Genomic DNA, 20,191 nt, shown 5'->3' with positions numbered 1-20,191 from the left:
TAAAAGGGTGAACTAGACTTTCATATATTAATATGAATAAAACTCAAAAAGCAGAATGGCATAAAATGAGACATATTAACACAAGACCAGTTTTGTAAATCAAGTATTTAAGGATGGGAGAAACAGGATTGGGATAAAAGTAAAGGAGAAAAAGTGTGTAAGAATCAAAGCAAGGCCTCACACAGACCAATGACTCTGATGTGCCATGAAGTGAGTTCATAATCAGTCCACACTGAGTACCCGAAGTTATTCATTGATCAGGTCTGGGAAGAGGGTAGAATCCTATGGCAAACTTAATTAGAGGCCCGTCTGTAGGCGGGATTGAGACCAACCCATAAACAAAACCCTTGGAGTAGTCATTCAACAAGCATGTTTTGAGGGCCTTTTCTGTATCAGTCATTATTCTGTATATTAGAGACACAAAGATGAACAAGGCAATAAGATCTGTTGTTCATCATACTGCAGGTTCACACAGTCTATGCACATTTCTACATCTTTTTTTTTTAACAAAGGGATAGGAAATTTTGGGAAATGATTTGCCAAAACACACATATTTATTTGCAGCATTTCTGAGACTAACATCATAAAAAATAAAAGAGAGTAAGTCTGGAAGAAGTGATACACTTATTGGGTCCCAGGAATAAATGTCAAAATCATTCTTAGAAAAATTTTAATGAGCATTATGAATTCCAAACAAATAACAATATAGTCAATAATGTTTGGATTATCCAGGTTATAGTTATGTGATTAGTTATAAAGACTTACCTCTACTCTCTACCTCTACTACAGAAAATAAAAAGTTAATCATATCAAAGACAGTTAAATATCCATAGAGATTGGTCACAGAAGATTAATTCCTCAACTCTGCCCATGAAGTGACATGCTAATTTTTTTCTAATAACACTTGTCTTTAATTCCATAAAATAATGTCAGTTAAAGTGATTATACGCATTTGGTCTAATTTTTTTTTTTTTTTTACTGTCACCACTTCTATTTAATGGTCTTTTCCTTAATCATGACAGATGACATTGAAAAATTCCTCTACTATCTCTCTACCACATATTTGATTATTGAGGTTCATTTTTGTTGTGTATCCTTTGTTGCTTAGTAAAGGATGAGTTCATCAAAATGTTTTCTTACATTTGTCCAAGTCATAAAGCTTCTATCTAGTGTGGACTCTGATGCTGGATAAGATCTGAACTTTGACTGAAGGTTTTCCCACATAATTTACAAAGAGCTTTTCCCCATGCGGGAATCTTGATGCCCTTTAAGCAATGAGCTAACACTGTTAGCTTCCCTGTGGTCATATGCATACAGTTTTGCTCCAGTGTGGATTTTCTGATGTATAAGATTGAGCTTTTTTACATTTTTACATTTATAAATTTTCTCTCCAGCATGGGTATTCTGATGACTGATAAGTGCTAGCTTCCAAATAAATGCCTTCCCTCACACACTACATTCATAATGGTGCTGCTCTCCAGTGTGGATTTTCTGGTGGGTGACCAGAGCTGAACCACAATGAACCTTTTACTATCTTCTTCAGACCAATAGGCTTTTTCTCCAGTGAAGATTCTCTGATGTTTAATAAGGCTGTTACAGCACTTTGAGGCTTGCTGTACCCACGAATATAGATAAGGCTCTTGTCCAAAATGAATTTACTTATGTTCAATAATACTGAGCTCACACAGAAGGCTTTCCACACTGAAGATATCCACAAGAGCTCTCTGATGTCTGACAAGATCCAGTGTCTGAAGATTTTGCCACATTCTTTACTCTCATGCAAGTCCTCTCCAGGATGGCTTCTGTGTTGTTTCATGGGACTTGGGTTTACACTGAAGATCTTTCCATGTTGAGGATATACATAGGGCTTTCCTCCAGTTTGGACATGCTGGTGTTTAAGTCAGGGTTGCTGGTGTCTTAAGGCTTTTTTAAATAGGGAGGGATATTTTCAGAAAAATGACTTTTCCACTAACTTTACATTGAGAGCCTTTACATTGTTTTATTACAGTTGCTGAAGTTGAAAATCACATGCAATCTGAAAGGAGGGTTTCCCACTCTCAGAGCATCGGCAGGACTGAATTTCAGAGCAAATTCTCCCAGATGTCTCAGGTTCCTTTATCAGTGATACTCTCCTTAGCTTTAGGCAATGTCTGTTGTGCTTCTTCAAAGGGGATCTCCCCTCACTTGGGAAAACTATTCAGAAGCCCATGAACTTGTTCAGTGTTGGGTCCCTGATAAATGTTTCTATTTAGTCCCCTGGACATCACTCTGTGTTGGACTTCTTCTGGAAAAGTCTTGCTTTGAAACAGACTCCTGTTTAAGGCCAGGAGACACCATCTGAAAGAACAAGTTGATTATGCAATTAGCACCTTTTTCCTGGAGACAGAAAGGAGAATTCTAATGTTAACATATATGAGTAGCCTACAGACAGAACCTACCTAAAACACACTCTTTATATATGAAGGCTGTAAGTGAGGATATATGTTTGCTTTTTCGTTGATTTCTGCTCTTATCTTTAGTACTTTCTTCCTTCAGCTTTCTTTGGGTTTATTTTCCTGTTCTGAAACAGTAGGTCTCAATAAATGGTGGACAGTAGTAGTAGTAGTAGTAGTAGTAGTATCACTAAAGTAAAACAGGAGAAGTAAAATAGAAGGAAGAGGATTGGGGAGATTCAATACTGATACAAGATCTAGTATGAAGACAATAACATAGGAAGCAGAAGATGAAAGAGGTCATCATATCAACATCAACAAAATATTTTACTATGTACTTGGAGAAAAGATAAGAAATTCAAAGCTGAAGGGGTATCAGAGAATATCTGGTCTGTTTACCTTATTTTTAAGGATACAGAAATTGAGGCCCAGGTATGGGGCATGAACCTAGGTAATATGGTTACTCAGAGGTAAAGACAGGATGAGACCAAGGGCTACTGAATCTCACTTTCAGAGTTTTTACTAGCACACCTCATATGACTCTTTAAAGCCCAACATGTTACATAGACACAAACCTTCAGATTAAAACTCTCATAATACAGCACTGTGGTTAAGAGAAAAGATTGTGAAGTCAGACTTCTGGTTTCAATTCCTGGCTCTACCATTTCCTAACTGCATGATCTTGGACAAGTTATTCAATGTCTCTGTTCTTCCAACTTCTTCAGCTGTAAAATGGGAATATAGAAGTATCTGTCTCTAAGCTGGAGTTTCTGAACAATAAAATAAGTGAAACTCTATCTCTACTAAAAATACAAAATTACAAAAATTAGCTGGGCATGTTGGAGGACACCTGTAATCCCAGCTACTCAGGAAGCTGAGGCAGGAGAATGGCTTGAACCAAGGGGGTGGTGGTTACAGTGAGCCGAAATCATGGCATTGTACTCCAGCTTGGGTGACAAGCATGAAACTTCATCTCAGAAAAAAAAAAAAATTGAAAACTTGTTATAGGCTTTGCCACATTCTTCAAACTTTTAGGATTTTTGTCCAGTATGAATTATGTGTAAGAAGGATTCAAAACTTCCTAAAAGCTTTGTCACATTCTTTATATTTGTAGGGTTTATGTTACATATGAACTCTCGTATTTAGTAAAAGTTGATGGCTGGTTAAAAACTTTCCCACATTCATCAAACTTATAATGTTTCTCTCCAGTATGAATTATCTTACACCAGAGAGTTTATACTAAAATATAATTTTGCAGATGCAGTAAATATAAAAAAATTAATTCAAAATTGTTTGTGTATAAATATCAAAGATTTTACAGTAGAATAACTAAGGCACTAACACTTCAGACATTACACTAAATCAGAGTGTTGAGTATAAAAACTAACTACTACAGTTTTCAGATAAATGATTTGTATGTAACTTTCAAAGGAGTAGATTTTTGGAAGCATTGTAATTACATTGAAAGTACACTTGTGTTGAATTTATTAAAATAAAATGTTCTGGCTTGTGATTCAAAAAAAAAAAAAGAAGTATCTGTCTCATAGCATTGTTGTTCATTGAAAAAAAAAATATATATAGGCATTCAGGAAAAGCCCTGGTATAGAAAGCATACCACAAATATTGGCTATCAGAGTAGATACGCTATCTCAATAATAGATTATGTATTGTTATTACACACTGACTTCTTTGTAAGGATTATTTTCCCCACCCCACAGATACTAGGCTTGGTAATTTGACTTGTTTTAGCTAATGAAGTGTAAGTGACATACGCTCCTCCAGAGTAGCTAATTTAAATCCATCACATTGTCCTACAACTGTTTTTTCTATTGCTGTAAAAGAGCACATTCAAGGTAGGACTGCTCCTCCAGCCTGGGTCCTAGAGTAGAGAGAATGTATTGCACAGCTGCAACTGACCCATAACTGACGTGCAATAAGAATAAACCTTTGTTATCGAAAACCACTGAGATTTGGGAGGTTGTTGGTTACATGACAAAAAACTAATTGATCCTAATCAGCCCAAGATGACTTGTACAATCTCAAGCCATACTCAGGGCTGCAAAGAATCTATAAATAATAATAATAATAATCCCTGCAGTCAAAAAACTCACAATCAAAGGAGCAGGACAAGAGAGACAGATACAAAGTAAAACAGGGCCGGGTGCAGTGGCTCACGCCTGTAATCCTAGCACTTTGGCAGGCCATGGAAGGTGGATTAGCTGAGCTCAGGAGTTTGAGACCAGCCCGGGCAACATGGTAAAACCTCATCTCTACTAAAAGTACAAAAATGAGCTGGGCATGGTGGTGCATGCCTATAGTCCCAGCTACTTAGGAGGCTAAGACATGAGAATTGCTTGAAACTGGGAACTGGAAGTTGCCTCGAGTTGACACTGTGCCACTGCATCCCAGGCTAAGCAACAGAGCGAGAAACTGGCTCAAAATAAAAAAACAAAGCAAAAGGGAAGATGAATGTTCTAAGAAACAATGTGCTATGGGAGGTGAAAGAAGGGGAAGATTGGAAGTACTTACAGAAATGGAGATATGTTTGTTTAGAAATCAGACATCAATAGAGCTCAACCTAAAATGTTTTAATGAACTGTGCAACTTGTTCTAAACATCTTCTAGGCTGAAGCTTTCCTACTTTTTGATAAAGAAGTTTGGAATCCCAACTAAGCACCCAAACTGTGATGTAGAAGATCCAGAGTTTTTTCCTGAAGAACAAATTGTCTTTACTCAGAAATTCCTCTACTACTCATGCTCATGCTGAAGTGGGTTGGCTTTATAGCTGGGCAAGAATAAAGTTTAGCTATCTGTTCACACATCCATCCCCTAAATCATCACAAAAAGAATCTGAGGTAGCTATAAAGAATATGTGATCACAGATACTTGTCACAGAATTCAATCATGAATCTTAAGCCAATACTTGCTTAATGTATGTGAAATCTGAGAGACACTACTTGATAATCATTTAACTTTCCATCCATTTAGATTCTTGAAGTCGAACCCTTTTGATTATCAAAAGCAAGATTATATAAAGCAAATCCCTGAACATACTCTCTTAGCATCATGTAGAAATGCTTCACTAAGTTAGAAATTTCATGGGAGAATGAACTAAAACTATATTCAATAGCATGGATCCATCTCACAATATCAAAAGAAACAAGCCAGCCACAAAAGAGTTACATGGTATACACAAAGTTCAAAAACAGGCATAACTCATCATGGTGTTACAAGGAATCATGGGGATAAAGGCTTCTGGAAGGCTGAAAATATTATTTCTTGAGCTGGGTGTGGGCTACACAAGTGTGTTCACTTAGTTTAAGTGATAAAATTGTATGCTTATGATGTGTATATTGTAGGTGTGTTGTAATTTAATAGAACACAAGATTTTGTGGGATTGTTTTAGGGTTCACTATGACCCATTTTTTCTCTTTTTAAAACTATAGTTGAAGACACTATCTATTATTTAATATATTTTACATAGGGATTCAAGCAATATGTTTATTTGAATTTAGTTCCAGGAAAAAGTTCACCTCTGCAGTCAAAGACAGTTGCTTTCTTTTGTTAGGCAAATAAAAAACAATATAAAACAACATATTTTCCCTTTTGCTAATTGCCAGAAAACTTCAACTTCAGTGCTCAAGTGTATTAATCAATTATTTCTGAGAAAAATTTATCATCTGCAGTAGGTTGAGTGGTGGCCCCCAAAAAGTTATGTCTCTGTCCTAACCCCTGGAATCTGTGAATGTGACCTTATTTGAAAAAAGGGTCTTGGCAGGTAATTACTAAGTTTATGATCTCAACATGAGATCAGCCTGGAATATCCAGGTGGGCCCTAAATCCTGTGACAAGGATCCCTATAAGAGATAGGAAAGGAGAAGACAGAGAGGAGACAAAAGCTGGTGTGAATGCAAAGGCTGAGATTTGAGTGATGTGGCTACAAGCCTAGGATTCCTAGAATCTGGAAGAGGCCAGGAAGTACCCTAGAGCTTTCAGATGGAGTGCAGCCCTGCCAACAACTGAATTTGGACTTTTGGCCTCCAGAGCAGTGTGAAAATAAATTTCTGTTTCATGCCACCAAGTTTGTGGTAATCTATTATGGCAACCCTATGAAACTAATACCATCTGAAGAATTCAAACAAGGGGACACTCTGCCTTCTTGTTTTAGCTATCAACAAGTTTCCTTTAGGGGCATCACAAAGGAATGGGGGCAGAAAAAGTGCCCCTTTTTGTGTGCTTTTTGGGGGTAATTTTTCTGTTTAAAATGGTACCCAAATATAGTGGTGAAGTGCTGTCTACTGTTCCTAAGTGCAAGAAGACTGTCATGTGCCTTACAGAGAAAATAGGTGTGTTAGATAAGCTTCATTCATGCATGAGTGATAGTGCTGTTGGCTATAAATACAATGTTAATGATTCAACAATTCAGTACATCCAGAAAAAGGAAGAGAAAATTTGGTCATCTGCACATGAGGTCACTAGGGAAAGTGCTAAAAAGCAACATCTACAGTGTGGGATGAAGCTAAGAAAAAGTCGGGCGTGGTGGTGCATGCCTGTAATCCCAGCTACTTGGGAGGCTGAGGCAGGAGAATCGCTTGAACCAGGGAGGAGGAGGTTGCAGTGAGCCAATATTGCGCCATTGCACTCTAGCCTGGGCAACAAGAGTGAAACTCCATCTCAAAAAAAGAAAAAAAAAAAAAAATTAGAATTCATGAGATGACAACTAATTAAAGAAAAAAACCCAAGAACATTGAAACCCTTCTAAGTTAGTGCTGGCTGGCTCCCACGTTGATAGTGTGGAAAATGTTAAAGTTTCAGGCAAGATAGGTTCTAAAGATTAGAAGGCTATGGAATATTTTTAAAACATCTGTGTAGTATTATACAGAAAAGGATTATGTGGAAGAGCTGCTTTCCTTATTTATTTTTATTTTTTTATTTTTAGAGATAGGGTCTTGTTATGTTGCCTAGGGTGGTCTGAAACTTCTGGGCTCGTGATCCTCCTGCCCTATCCTCCCAATGTACTGGGATTACAGGTGTGAGCCACCCTCTCAGCCAAGGAAGAGCTGCTTTCAAACCCTGATGGGACTGGCTTGTTTTACAAGGATGCTGGCGAACGAATATTTACAATGCAAATGACATATGGATTGATGAAAATATTATGACTACAGGCTCACAGGAATTTAACCCCCCATTAACTCTAGGAACAACAGTTCAGTACTCACTAGTTCAGTGTTTGTGGCAACATTATAAGACTCAACTAACTATAAGTAATGCGAACTGACTGTATATAGTTGTTCCTCGGTATCTGTTGGGGACTGGTTCCAGGACACCTCAGCATGCACAGATCCCTTACATAAAACAGCATGGTATTTGCATATAACTACACATATCCTCCTATATACTTTTAAATCATCTCAAGGTTACTGATCATACCTAATTTAATGAAAATGCTACGTAAATAGTTGTTATACTGTATTTTAAAAATGTTCTATTATTTTAGAGATCAGCTATCAATGGAGCTCAACCTAAAATGTTTTACTGAACTGTGCAACCACCAAGTAAGACTTGTTCTAAAGTCTTGTTTTTATGCAAGTTAAACAGGGTCAAGAAAATGTGAAACCCTTCTCAGCTAGTGCTGGTTGGCTCGCACATAGGTAGTGTGAAAAATGTTAAATTTTCAGGCAAGGCAGGTTCTGAAGATCAGGATCAAGATAACTGTTTTATTTATTTATTTATTTTTATTTTATTATTTTTTTGAATACTGACAATACACGGTTGAATCCATGGATGTGGAACCTGTGGATGGAAAGAGCCAATTTCTGAGGGTAACAAATGGGAAAATGATTTCGTTTGAGTCTAAGAGGTTGGCAGCTTTCTATTTCTCTTCTGCTGAGTGTAGCCAAAGAAGTGAATGGTTAGCACAGGCTTGGAATATCCAAGTCTCAAAAATGTTGGAGGTATGAGAGAAGGGTAATCTCAAGATGAGTCACTGGAGAAAGGAACCTACAGTTAAGGTCACAGCAGGCCTTCCAGACAAAGATGCCAGCTATTACCACTTCTTTTTATCATGGTAGTAGAGGTCATACTAATGTAATAAGGGGGAAAAAAAGTATAAAGATTTGAAAGGAAGAAATACAACTGTCATTATTTGCAAATGGTATATGTAAAGACCAAAAATATCTATGTGTTATTGGAATGCTGGCTACAAAGTCAATATATAAAAATCAATGCTAAGTCTCTGTAAACAGAAAGTAAATTTTTAAAAATGACACTACTAACAATTACACGGAAGAAATGTCAGATGTCTAGAAATAAATCTAATACAGATGATCAAGACCGACACAGAAAACCATAAAATATTATTGGGAAAAATTAAGACCCTGAAGAAATGGAATGCTATACCATGTTCATGAATTAGAAAATTCATGCAAGAATGTTGATTCTCCCCATTAATCTACAGATTCAATACACTCTCAATCAAAATCTCAATAATTTTTTAGAAGGGAGTGGGTCAAATTTGACAGCTGATCCTAAAATTTATATGTAAATGCAAAGAACTAGGAACAGCCAAGACACTTATGAAGTAGGAGAAGAAGGTGGTAAGAACTAAGCTGATGCAGAAAGAACTGAGCTGCCAGGTGTTGTGGTGGTCAGTTAAAACATGCCAAAATGATAAGGTATCAGTCAAGCTTTCGATCAGCAGTAGCATTAGCAAGAGGCTCAGCAGGAAAAAGTGCTGGCTCCTGCAGTGTTACATTCTTACCCACGGAACAGAGTCAAGCAAGCATCAAAACAATCAGCAAAGATATGGGGATCATCTCGCTACTATGAGAAACCTAAATAAAAGGCTCCAGCCATTTTATGGGCCTAAGGGCTGGGAGGAGAAAGAGGGAAAAGTGCTAGGAGTGGAAAAGTACTAAATATTGAAAGTGAAGACAAGTGGCATCAAGGTTCCTGATCCCAGTAAAAAGGTCTCAGAATTGTTTAGAGGAGGCCACCAATAAAGAGACCTCCAAATAGAGGTGCTTGGACTAGGAATGCAGATACACCTAAGAGCACGGCTGGGCTGGGGGTCTGGGTCCTTGACTGCAACTTTCTTCAGAGACTGCAATGCATTGGCTGTGCCCCAAGTCTGGCATGGGGAGGGTAGCTTTCCTTCATGAGGTGTATGGCCTTTGTAACTGCCTATGGTTGGGCCTGAAAAATGACACATAGAAATTTGGCATGGAGTCTGACTCTTCAAGTAGGATGATTTGCTCCACTGGATACCAGAACAATGTAAAGCTATGATAATTAGGAAAATCTGGTTATTGATGAAGGGAGAGCCAAATAAAGCAATGGAACATAACAGAGAAACCAGAAACAGATCCATGCATTTTTGGAAAATTAATTAATGACAAATTGGCACTGTAGAACAGTGGGAAATGACAGGCATTCCCATAAGTGATGAAGGATGAAAAGAATATCCATATGGGAAAAGAATGAAATTAGACTTTACCTCACTCAGGCAGAAAAATAAATTTCAAATGGATTACAGATATAAATGATAAAGCAAATTAGAAAACTTTTTAAAATGGTAGAGATTATCTTCATGATCTTAAGGGAGAGAAAGAATTATTCAAAAGACAGAAAACAAGACACACACGAAAGAAAAAGATTGATAAATAGGACTATACTAAAATTAAAAACATATATTCATCAAAAGACACCATTAACAGAATAAAAGGCAAGCTATAAAGATGGAGATAATATTTGCATCCTCTATGAAAAGAGCTCATATCCAGAATATATAAATAATTCCTATAAACATGTAAAAAAATTGAATAGGAACTTTCCAAAAGAATACCAAACAAGCAAGCTAACCTACTCTTAATCCAAGAGATGTCACCTCATCTTTCAAGGTTACTAGCTGCATGACAATAAAAAGTGGCCTGAGTAAGAGCTGCCATGCCCTTGCAATGCTGGCACACCCAGTAAGACATGTAGGAGTGCAAGGCCCAAGGAGGATGGTCTCTCCCAAAAATGGTACACCGAGTTACAACATAAAATGGGTTTCTTACCGCACAAAATGTTTGAAGAAACACGGGCCTAAAGAATATATTTCATACTTCTTAGCACAACAAAGAATGTCATGGTCTGGTCATAATATACTACTTTCATATGCATATTCTATGATTCTTGAAATATAATCAAGGTCCGTGAAAACTTACTTCTTTATCCCCAGATGCACTGTGCTTTTTCACATGCTGTTCTCACTGACCTTCCCTCATCCTTCTTTATACCATGTGGCTCAAGAACTCATTCTTTTCCTCCAAGCTTTCATCCTCCTCCAAAGCCTTTTCAATTGTTTTCGTGACTCATTGTTAAACCTTCAGTGCAAAGTACTCTACAAATCCAGCGGCTTTATCACAGTATTTGTTGTTTCTCTTCTCCCTGTCACCAAATAGCCTGTGAGCCCCAAGATTAGGGGGCTTTTTTCACTTATTTTTGTATTCCTAGCACCTGGCACAAGACCCAACCTAAAACAAATAATCACTAATACCTTACTTTGAGCTGAAAAGGAATAACCACAGTACACATATCCTGATTGCTTAATGGTTACATTCTTCAACAAAATAAATTTATTTTCAGAAATAGCTCCTCCTTCAAAGTCTTCAGAATACCACTCACTGCTTAGTATTTATAGCTGTGCTGGTTTGGAGTGGGATATGGCATCACTTTCAGTGCTGATCCCAAAAGGGTATCCTCCACCCAGATGACTGTCTGTAAACCTCCATTCTAGAAACAAACCAAGATAGGTGGGGTTAGAAAGGTAAACACTAAAAACATTGAAGGTAACAGCACAGAAATGGGGTGACAGGTCAAATCAAGGAAAACCTAGTCTCCTTCAACTGGCAAAGACAGGAAGAAGCAGGGCAAAAGAATTCACACATGAACTCAGCAAAGCAAAGAGAACTTCCTGAAGCCCTTCACTTCTGCTATAAGTATAGTATGTGTTTTACCTTCTCCAATGTGCCCCATTCCCTGAGTGAGGTCCATTTCCTCAACGTGAGCTCCAGAACCATGATCTTCTTTGCCTTCAATCCCCATATCCAGGCCTTGGGCAGGGCTGTAGGCACTACTCCAATACCAGAGGCTTCATCATGTGCTTTTCCATATGCGTCTCTGACCTTAGTGCCTACTGGCCACAAGTTGGCTCAGAGCTTCATGAGGTCCAGTGTGTTTTACAGCTGACTTGCCTGAAGTGATTAGGATAATTCATGGAAACTGTGCATCCCTTTGCAACACAGAGCCTCTTTCTGAGAAGTGAACACCTTTTCACCTTCCCAGAGAGTGTTCTCTATAATCTATTCCAAATGTGAACCACCAAAGCTATCTGTAATTTCTATCGATGTGACATATTCATCACGAACCTCAAATGAATTAAATTTCAGGAATAAAAAATTTCAGGACTATTACTCAGGAGGGAGAAATCACTGTTAAAATAGAAAAATAGCCTAACCCGGTGGCTCATGCCTGTAATTCCAGCACTTAGGTAGGATAAGGTGGGAGGATCGCTTGAGCAGGGGAAGTGGAGACCAGCCTGGGTAACATAGTAAGACCTTGTCTCTACAAAAAATAAGAAATTAGCAGGCATAGTGGTGCACACCTGTAGAACCAGCTATTTGGGAGGCTGAGATGGGAGGATCACTTGAGCCCAGGAAGCTGAGGCGGCAGTGAGGTGGGATCACACTACTGCACTCCAGCCTGGGTGACAGAGCAAGACCCTGTTTCAAAAGGGAAAAAAAAAAAAAAAAAAAAGAAAGAAAAAGAAAAATAGTAACAAAGTAATTTTAAAGTCCAGATTTCTCTCCTGAGTTTCACATGTGCAAATACAGGCTTTGGGGATTAGTGTTAGGAAGTTAAATTATGGTCTGGTGGACAGCTCTAGTGGGATTCCCATAGACACAGCAAAAACATTTACAAAATCAAACTCACCTCTCAAATCTGAGCACTCTTGGTTGACATTAGGTATCAAGCTTCACATAGTCATCCTAAAACCAACACTGACCTTGAAAATTCCCCAAGTGTCCCATTATTATAACTCTGAGCTTTTGCATATATGATACCACACACAGCAGTGACCTATGATCAGCTATGAGCAAGGGTCAGAAGTCAGAAACACTTAAATCTCCTTGGGAAGTTTTTGTTTTTGTTTTGTTTGCATTGGTTGAGGAACCTCAGTGAAACTCAAAGGCTTATTGAGTCAGTAAGTCAAAAGGTTTAAGGCTTTTTGACTATGCAAGAATCACCCTGAAAAATTATCTACTGGGATTCCTCCTAAAGATATGCTCTACCTTCTGCCAAGAAGTCGCACACACATCTAATCATCCTAAGAGCATAGCGGTACATCAAAGGCAAAGAAAGATAAATGGGTTGGTATTTTCCAGATTCAGCTAAGGATATGTCCTTCCTCTCTCACCAATTGCTTCCAATTTCAAAATCTAATGCTTTATCTGTAACACCAACAGCAAGAAAACAACAACAAAAGTCTTGCTCATAAGAGGAAAATGTTTGAATTGCTAGTTTGCTCTAAGCCAACACAAACTACATTATATACTATATGGTTTTTAAATGGCTTTACCTTATGAGTTGCAAAATTACATTCTCAGAAGTAGATGTGATTTTAGAGCCTTAGAAACAATGCTGATGGAGTTACTTTTCAGTGATTTCTCACTTCAGTATTTCAAGAGTGAAGTGTCACTTAAGGCATTACCTTTAACCATACTCTTCTTTCGATGGTATCTTCTGATGTAACAAAAGCCCTTTGGAATATATTTGCCACATAAATCACTGATGACACTTTCCTTTGGCATGTATTTTCTGGTGTTTAGTAAGGTTAGAACTCCCACGGAAAGCTTTCCCACACTCTTCACACTCATATGGTTTCTCTCCAGTATGGATTCTCTGGTGATGAATAAGCGTTGAGATCTGGCTGAATGCTTTTCCACACTCTCCACACTCATAAGGCTTTTCTCCAGAGTGAATCCTCTGGTGATTAATAAGTGCTGAGTTCACATAGAAGGCCTTCCCACATTCCTTACACTCATACGGCTTTTCTCCTGTATGGATTCTCTGATGCTTGATGAGGGCTGAGCTCACACTGAAAGCTTTTCCACACTCATCACACTCATAAGGTTTCTCACCAGTATGGATTCTCTGATGTTTGATAAGGTCTGAGCTTACACTAAATGCTTTGCCACACTCATTACATTCATAGGGTTTCTCTCCATTGTGGATTCTCTGATGTATAATCAGGTGTGCCCTTACACTGAAGGCTTTCTTACACTCATGACAAATATAAGGCTTCTCACCAGTGTGGATTCTTTCATGCACAGTGAGGGTTGAGCGCACGCTAAAGGCTTTTCCACAGTGATCACACTCATAGGGTTTCTCTCCAGTGTGGATTCTCTGATGTCGAACAAGGCCTGAGCTCTGGGCAAACTTCTTTCCACATTCATTGCATTTATACCGTCTTTCTTCCATGTGCCTACCCTCATGCCTTTCTAACTGGTCCTCCTACTGAGAGACTTTTTCATACTCAGGAGTTTGTAAAGTATCCCCATTATATATGCTAGGGACCTTCTGGTGTGGGTCCATCCTTAGAAAAACCTTCCCTTCAGAGTTGACACCTTGTTCACACCTCTGGCCTTGATTCCTAAAATAATAAACAGACCTTTGAAATGTGCTTTATTCCCTGTTGCTAAAGCAATATAATATGATACAGACTAGAGCTCTCAAACATGTTCAGTAATCCCAGGACAAATCAATCATATGGCACTCACATAAAATGTTTTCACTCAGCCTGTATCATGTCTCAATAACATCAAATAACTGTTGGAATGAATATCTGACTCAAACGGCTATTTAAATATATCTTCATGGCACACGCCTATCCTCCCAGCTACTTGGGAGGCAAAGGCAGAAGGATCACTTGAGTCTGGGAGATTGAGGCTGCAGTGAGCTATGATCATGCCACTGCACTTCAACCTGGGCAACAGAGCAAGACCCTGTCTCAAAAAATATAAATGAATAAATAAAATATCCTCTATAAAGGCATCTAAAACATACACATACAATGTGGAATATAAATGAATATAAAAATAATATATAGTTCCTACTTTTAAAGGTGAATCATATATAATTAAATTGAAAAACAAGACAGAAATGCAAGAGATTTGCAGATAGAGCAGATGAAGGAGTATGGGAATAGAAATGGCAACAGAAACAAGTTCAACTGATAAGAAGTTTGGAAAAATGACAATAACACCATTAACAGGTATGTTTTACCGCCCACAGAAGTCCATACTATTCGAGATGGAAGAGAGACATGGGGACCAAAAAAGCTCTGCTCATTGCTACGCCACTACTATTTCTGCAGCTGTTGTTGCTATGATAAACAGTATCTCAGCAACAGGGATGCTTTGTCTCTGTTGGAACTGTGACAGAATAAACCCTTCACCTCTCCAAAGAAAAGGGATGGCTGCTACTTTCTTGGGAACAAACCCAGTTTTGTGTCCAAACTTGATAAAATTTTTGCTCCCAACTCAAATTACACTAATCACCCCTCTCTGCCTTTTTCCACCTTACAAATTGTTTTATGTCTCGACAGTTATAAGTTAACAGTATGCACCCTTAAGATGATGAGAATGGCACTTCACCTTTGTGGTCTTCCTCCCCAGAATATAAAACCTCAGTATAATAATGACAAAAACAGTTAAATCCCAATTGAACAATATTCTACAAAACGAACAAACAACAATATGAACAACAAAAACCAACACAAAGCAGAACTGAGGATACAGGACCAAGAGAAAATAAGGTCTCCATTCCTGCACCCCACTTTCGGAAATTTAGCCCTGTCAGAAAAGCAAGTCGGAGTCACTCCTGTAATTAGGAGTCTTAAGAGCCTCAGAGACAGCCAAGGACAGGACTCAAGACATCAGCCTGTCCCAGCCATCCTCTCTCCCAGGGTTTCTGAGGGTCTACTCTGCCAGTGCAGAAGGGCTAGGCAGGAGATGGTGTAGTGAAGGGAAAGAAAAATAAGAGGGAGGATGATAGAGAGGGAGGAAAAGGGAGGAAAGAGAAAAGAGGAGGAGTGTGAGAAAGCGGGTGGAAGAGGGGAGGGGTGGGGAAGGATGGAGGGAAAAGGCAGGCCTGAGGCGACCTGGCGCAGTACATAGTTTCTCCCATCCTCCGAGGGTGTCCACCCCAGGGCACACGCAAAACTCTAGAAGAAAGTCAAGAGGGAACTCACCTGAAAAACTGAGATTAGACTATCTGACCAAGCGACTGAGGACAGCTGTTGGCCTAGAAAGCTTGACTTTGACTTAACCGCGGATCCCGCGCCTGGGCATCTGGTCATTTACTCTAGGATCCTGGAGGCTTCCCTCTCAGTAGTTTGTGAGCTGACCAGAATGGACCGTGTGAAGAAAGGATTGCTTACTCCCAAGAAGGCATTTTATGCTTTTTATCTCATTTAATCCTACAGGGCAGACATTAAGTCCTCCTCGCACATATATAAAAACTGAGAAGCAAATAAATTTTCCGAGGTCAGGCACCTGTTAAAACGGCCAAGATGAAATTTCAATCTAGGGCTTGCTTCCCAGATTAAGCCACTTTACGGCTCCTCAGGGGTTAATACTCAGCCAGTAATCTCCAAATTAATTTGTAAATTCAACACTATTCCCATGAAAATATCAACTTTTTAGAAGATTTTAATGTTCACCTAGAAGACTAAACATGCAGGACTACCTGGGGAAACTGAGAAAGAGGGGCACTTGTGCTAAAGAACTTACATATTATAAAGCCTTAATACTTAAAGTGTGTAGTACTCATGATAATGGAACAGAAGGCCCAGAAATAGACACATAAATTTAGCATATGATAAAGGTAGCAAATAAGTTAAAAAAAAAAAAAAAGTGAACTCTTCAAATGCATGGTGAGAACTGGATAACCATCTGGAAAGATGATAAATTAGATTTCTATCTTACTCTATAAACTAAGATATATTCCAAATAAACCAGTTTTACATGTTATAAATGAAACCATAAAAGTACCAGAGGAAAACATGAGGTGAGTCCTTTATAACCTCAGAATAGAAAGGCCCTCCTCCTGGCCGGGCGCGGTCGCTCACGGCTGTAATCCCAGAACTTTGGGAGGCCACGGTGGGTGGATCATGAGGTCAGGAGTTCGAGACCAGCCTGACCACATGGTGAAACCCTGTCTCTACTAAAAATACAAAAATTAGACGGGCATGGTGGTGCGTGCCTGTAATCCCAGCTACTCAGGAGGCTGAGGCAGGAGAATCGCTTGAACCCGGGAGGTGGAGGTTGCAGTGAGCAGAGATCGCACCACTGCACTCCAGCCTGGGTGACAGAGCAAGACTCCATCTCAAAAAAGAAAAGTCCTCCTCCTTATGAGCCAATATCCAGAGATCATTAATGAAAAGATTGGTAAACTTGACCCACATAGAATAAAAACTCCTGTGAGGTAAAAAAAACAAACAAAAGCACTTTAAGCAAAGTCAAAGACAAAAAAATGGAAATATATTTACAATTTCTATTTCTGAAAACTGGCAGCCAAGATGAAGCTCCTGAATGATAAAAAAAAAACAAGTGTAAATGGCAGGTCTGAGCTGGATTCTCTCCTGCTCCAGCGTCACTCTGAACTTAATCAGACTCTGCTAAGCATTCACAACTCACTTATCCTGATCCTGTCATACAGCAGTTGTTGTTAAGTCACCTCAGGTCTCTTACTTCCAGAATCCCCAGAAGACCACAAAACGTCAAAGTTTAGCACAACTCTCCTGTAGAGGGAAGAGTCTGTCATTAACACTTCAGTGGCATATTCCTGGGTGACACTAGAGAATAACTCTTATTCTCCCTCTGCTTCCAGAGCTGGCATTTCTTGCCTACTTCCTGACCGTATCCAACAGCTGGGGCCAGAAAAAATTAAACACATGAATTTATCAAAGATTCGCTGTGGAAATGAATAAATCAGCAGAACAGGCTAATCCCAGGGAGGTAAGGAAAGTAAGAAATAATTACAACAAATACCTGGATAGCACTTCCTATGTAGCAGGTACTGTTCATGTAATCCTCATAACAACTCTAGACAGGTGCTTTTATTATCCCCACTGACAGATGACATATAGGCACAGAAAGATAAAATGACTTGGCCAAAATCACAGGTAGTCTGGCTTCTGACTTACGTGCTTAAAAAGCAGGGAAAAAAAAGGGAAGAATCCCTAAGAGATCAAAAGTTTAAGATGATAATATCTCTCCCCACCTGCTGTCTGGATTCACTCAATTCCTTGAAATCATCCAGCTTAGCCACTTCCCCAAGGAAAATCCTTCCTCCCCTGGCCAGTGCTGCTCCCTCTCCCAGACCTGGTGTTCCTCAGATAGGATGATCAGGAACTGGCCTCAGCCACTGTCAACTGGGCTGCTGGAACCAGCTTACAGAACGCTGGCCTGTGGAGTTTTCTCATTAACAGAATCCTTGGAACCAGCGAAACCATCTCCTCTAAAGATGCAGTCATGCAGCTTTTCCTGTAATTGAAGAGTCTTCAGGAACGCTTCTGTAAAAGAAACATTATTTTACTCAAAGAAAAAGCAAAGATTGCCATAGATGTTACACTACTAAGGGTTATGGGGGGAAAGAAGTGCAATGTTAAATAAGGAGCTAATGTGCAAAAGGCTCTCAGATCACATGCTGGGGACAGCAGGTCTGCAGTGGTAATCTGCCCCATTGCCTTTAAGCACTGCTTGGGATAGCGGAAGGGCTCATGAGAGAACAGCATTAAGGTTGCTGTAAGGTGGTCCTGGCGTGGATGGAAGTGACTGCTAAAGGGAAGGGTAGCCATTTATTGCCAGGCTGAAGTAGAGAGAGAATAAATTCTGCATTCAAAATGAAATGTCACGGGCACAATTAAGTGGTGGAAGAAGCCTCTCCTGAAGAACATTTATCTCCTGAACATTTATTTCCAATTATTTGCATTTTCCCCCTTTTGTCTGAAAAAAGAGAGCTGAAGATCTGGTGGGCAGTGATAGCAATTGGTACCAGAATCACACTTCTAGTTGGTACTCAATGAAGCTCTGAAGACGGCAGTAAAAACCAGGGTTGTAACTGAAAGGGAAGTAGTCCCAACTCTGGGCCCCTGCAGCACTAAATCTCGAGGAAAAACCCTTTCCTGGAAGACTGCATTTGGATACAATCCCCACCGTCCCAGGAGGGGTTGCCTCTCCTGGAGTTCCTGCACACGTTCCACCCAGGCAGGCGCGGAGAGAGGAGGTCTGAGGGGTTGCAGCTGTGCAACACCCACCCAAGCGACAACCAAATGCATACCAGCGTTTCTCTGCCTGTGAGCAGCGACCACCTCCGAGGCCTCGCCGCGGGGCGGAAGTCCCTCTCAGTACTTCCGGGGCGTGTCCCGGAAATTTCTGGGCGGGGCCTGGCTGCGCTCCAGGTTGCCAAACAGGGTTTGAAACCTCCACCTGTCCCGGCCGCGGTGCAGGCAGGGCCTAGCCCGGGAGCGATTTGCTCCGGACCGTCGGCAATGCTCAGACTTCCTATCTCACCTCTCCCGAAGGTTGATTTTGCTTCCTGAGTTTTATCCAGGGCAGGACCACCCGTGTATGTCGGAATTTAAAGATAGTGCAGTTGGTGAAATTTCTCGTGTGGTCCCTACAGGGTCCCTTAAAGCGACACACGGGGCCACAGAACTCTAGTCTTAATTATTAGTGATCTGAAAGCCAACACACTATATCCTGTGTGCTTTCTCAAAGATTAGAGACAAGAACCAAGAGCAATATTTTCAAAACATGACTGCGATACTGCAAAATTTCTCCGGCTATTCAATTATTTATGAAAGAATTTAACTCAAAACACTGTGGTCAGTAAATATACTGGTTTGGATATAAAGATGATAAAAGGAGTAATTCCTAAAATGAAACATTACAGGTGGAGGCACAAAGTTTGAATCCATCTTATGGCAGAGCATGAATTAATATACAAGGGTCACACCTGAGAGCATAACTAGGGGAGAAAAGAAATGGGCAAAGCCCCAGGAAACCTAACCAAGTGGCCTCTTTGAGCCTCCATTTACAGAATAATGGATTGCAACACTAAACCTAGCATTCTAAACTATGAATATTTAAATATGACAGAGCAAGCAGTTATGTCTTTGGTGTATTACACATTTAAACTGATTTTCTAACTTGGGTTGAACTTTTATTTTGAGACCTCTGTCGCCCAGTGGCATAATCATAGCTCACTGCAAAGGCTCAGGGGATCCTCCCACCATATTCTTTTGAGTAGCTGGGACTACTGATGCATCCCACCACATCCGATTAATTTTTTTATTTTTTAACTTTTTTTTGTAGAGACAGTCTTGCTGTTGCTCAGGCTACTCTTGAACTCCTGGCCTTAAGCAATCCTTCTGCCTTGGCCTACCAAAGTGCTGCGATTACAAGCATGAGCCACTGCACCCAGGGGTTGAACCTTTCTAAACCTGCTGAATTAAGTACCCCTGAACTGCAAAAGCAAGCTAGTGCTTCTAAAGGCCTGCTTTTTAACGATTTAATTTAGGAAATCACATTTCCTCCTACATATTTGCCTTCCTAAATAGGATTAACACAGTATGTTAAAAACTATGTTAAAAACAAATAAAACTGCAATGGTTTTACTTGGCAAACTCTGACAATATTCTGGCTTGTGGT

At 39.6% G+C, this 20,191-nt stretch overlaps 1 pseudogene; it reads right to left on the bottom strand.

Annotated features, from left to right (window-relative positions):
• Nucleotides 1-656: 656 nt before the first annotated feature.
• On the bottom strand, nucleotides 657-17,867 carry LOC129038700 (zinc finger protein with KRAB and SCAN domains 8-like; annotated as a pseudogene).
• Between the last annotated feature and the right edge of the window lie 2,324 nt (nucleotides 17,868-20,191).

Source organism: Pongo pygmaeus, chromosome 5 (assembly GCF_028885625.2).
Source record: "Pongo pygmaeus isolate AG05252 chromosome 5, NHGRI_mPonPyg2-v2.0_pri, whole genome shotgun sequence".
Classification (NCBI taxonomy): domain Eukaryota; kingdom Metazoa; phylum Chordata; class Mammalia; order Primates; family Hominidae; genus Pongo; species Pongo pygmaeus.
Note: the sequence above shows the minus strand (reverse complement) of the source record. Positions and strands in the feature narration are given on the sequence as shown.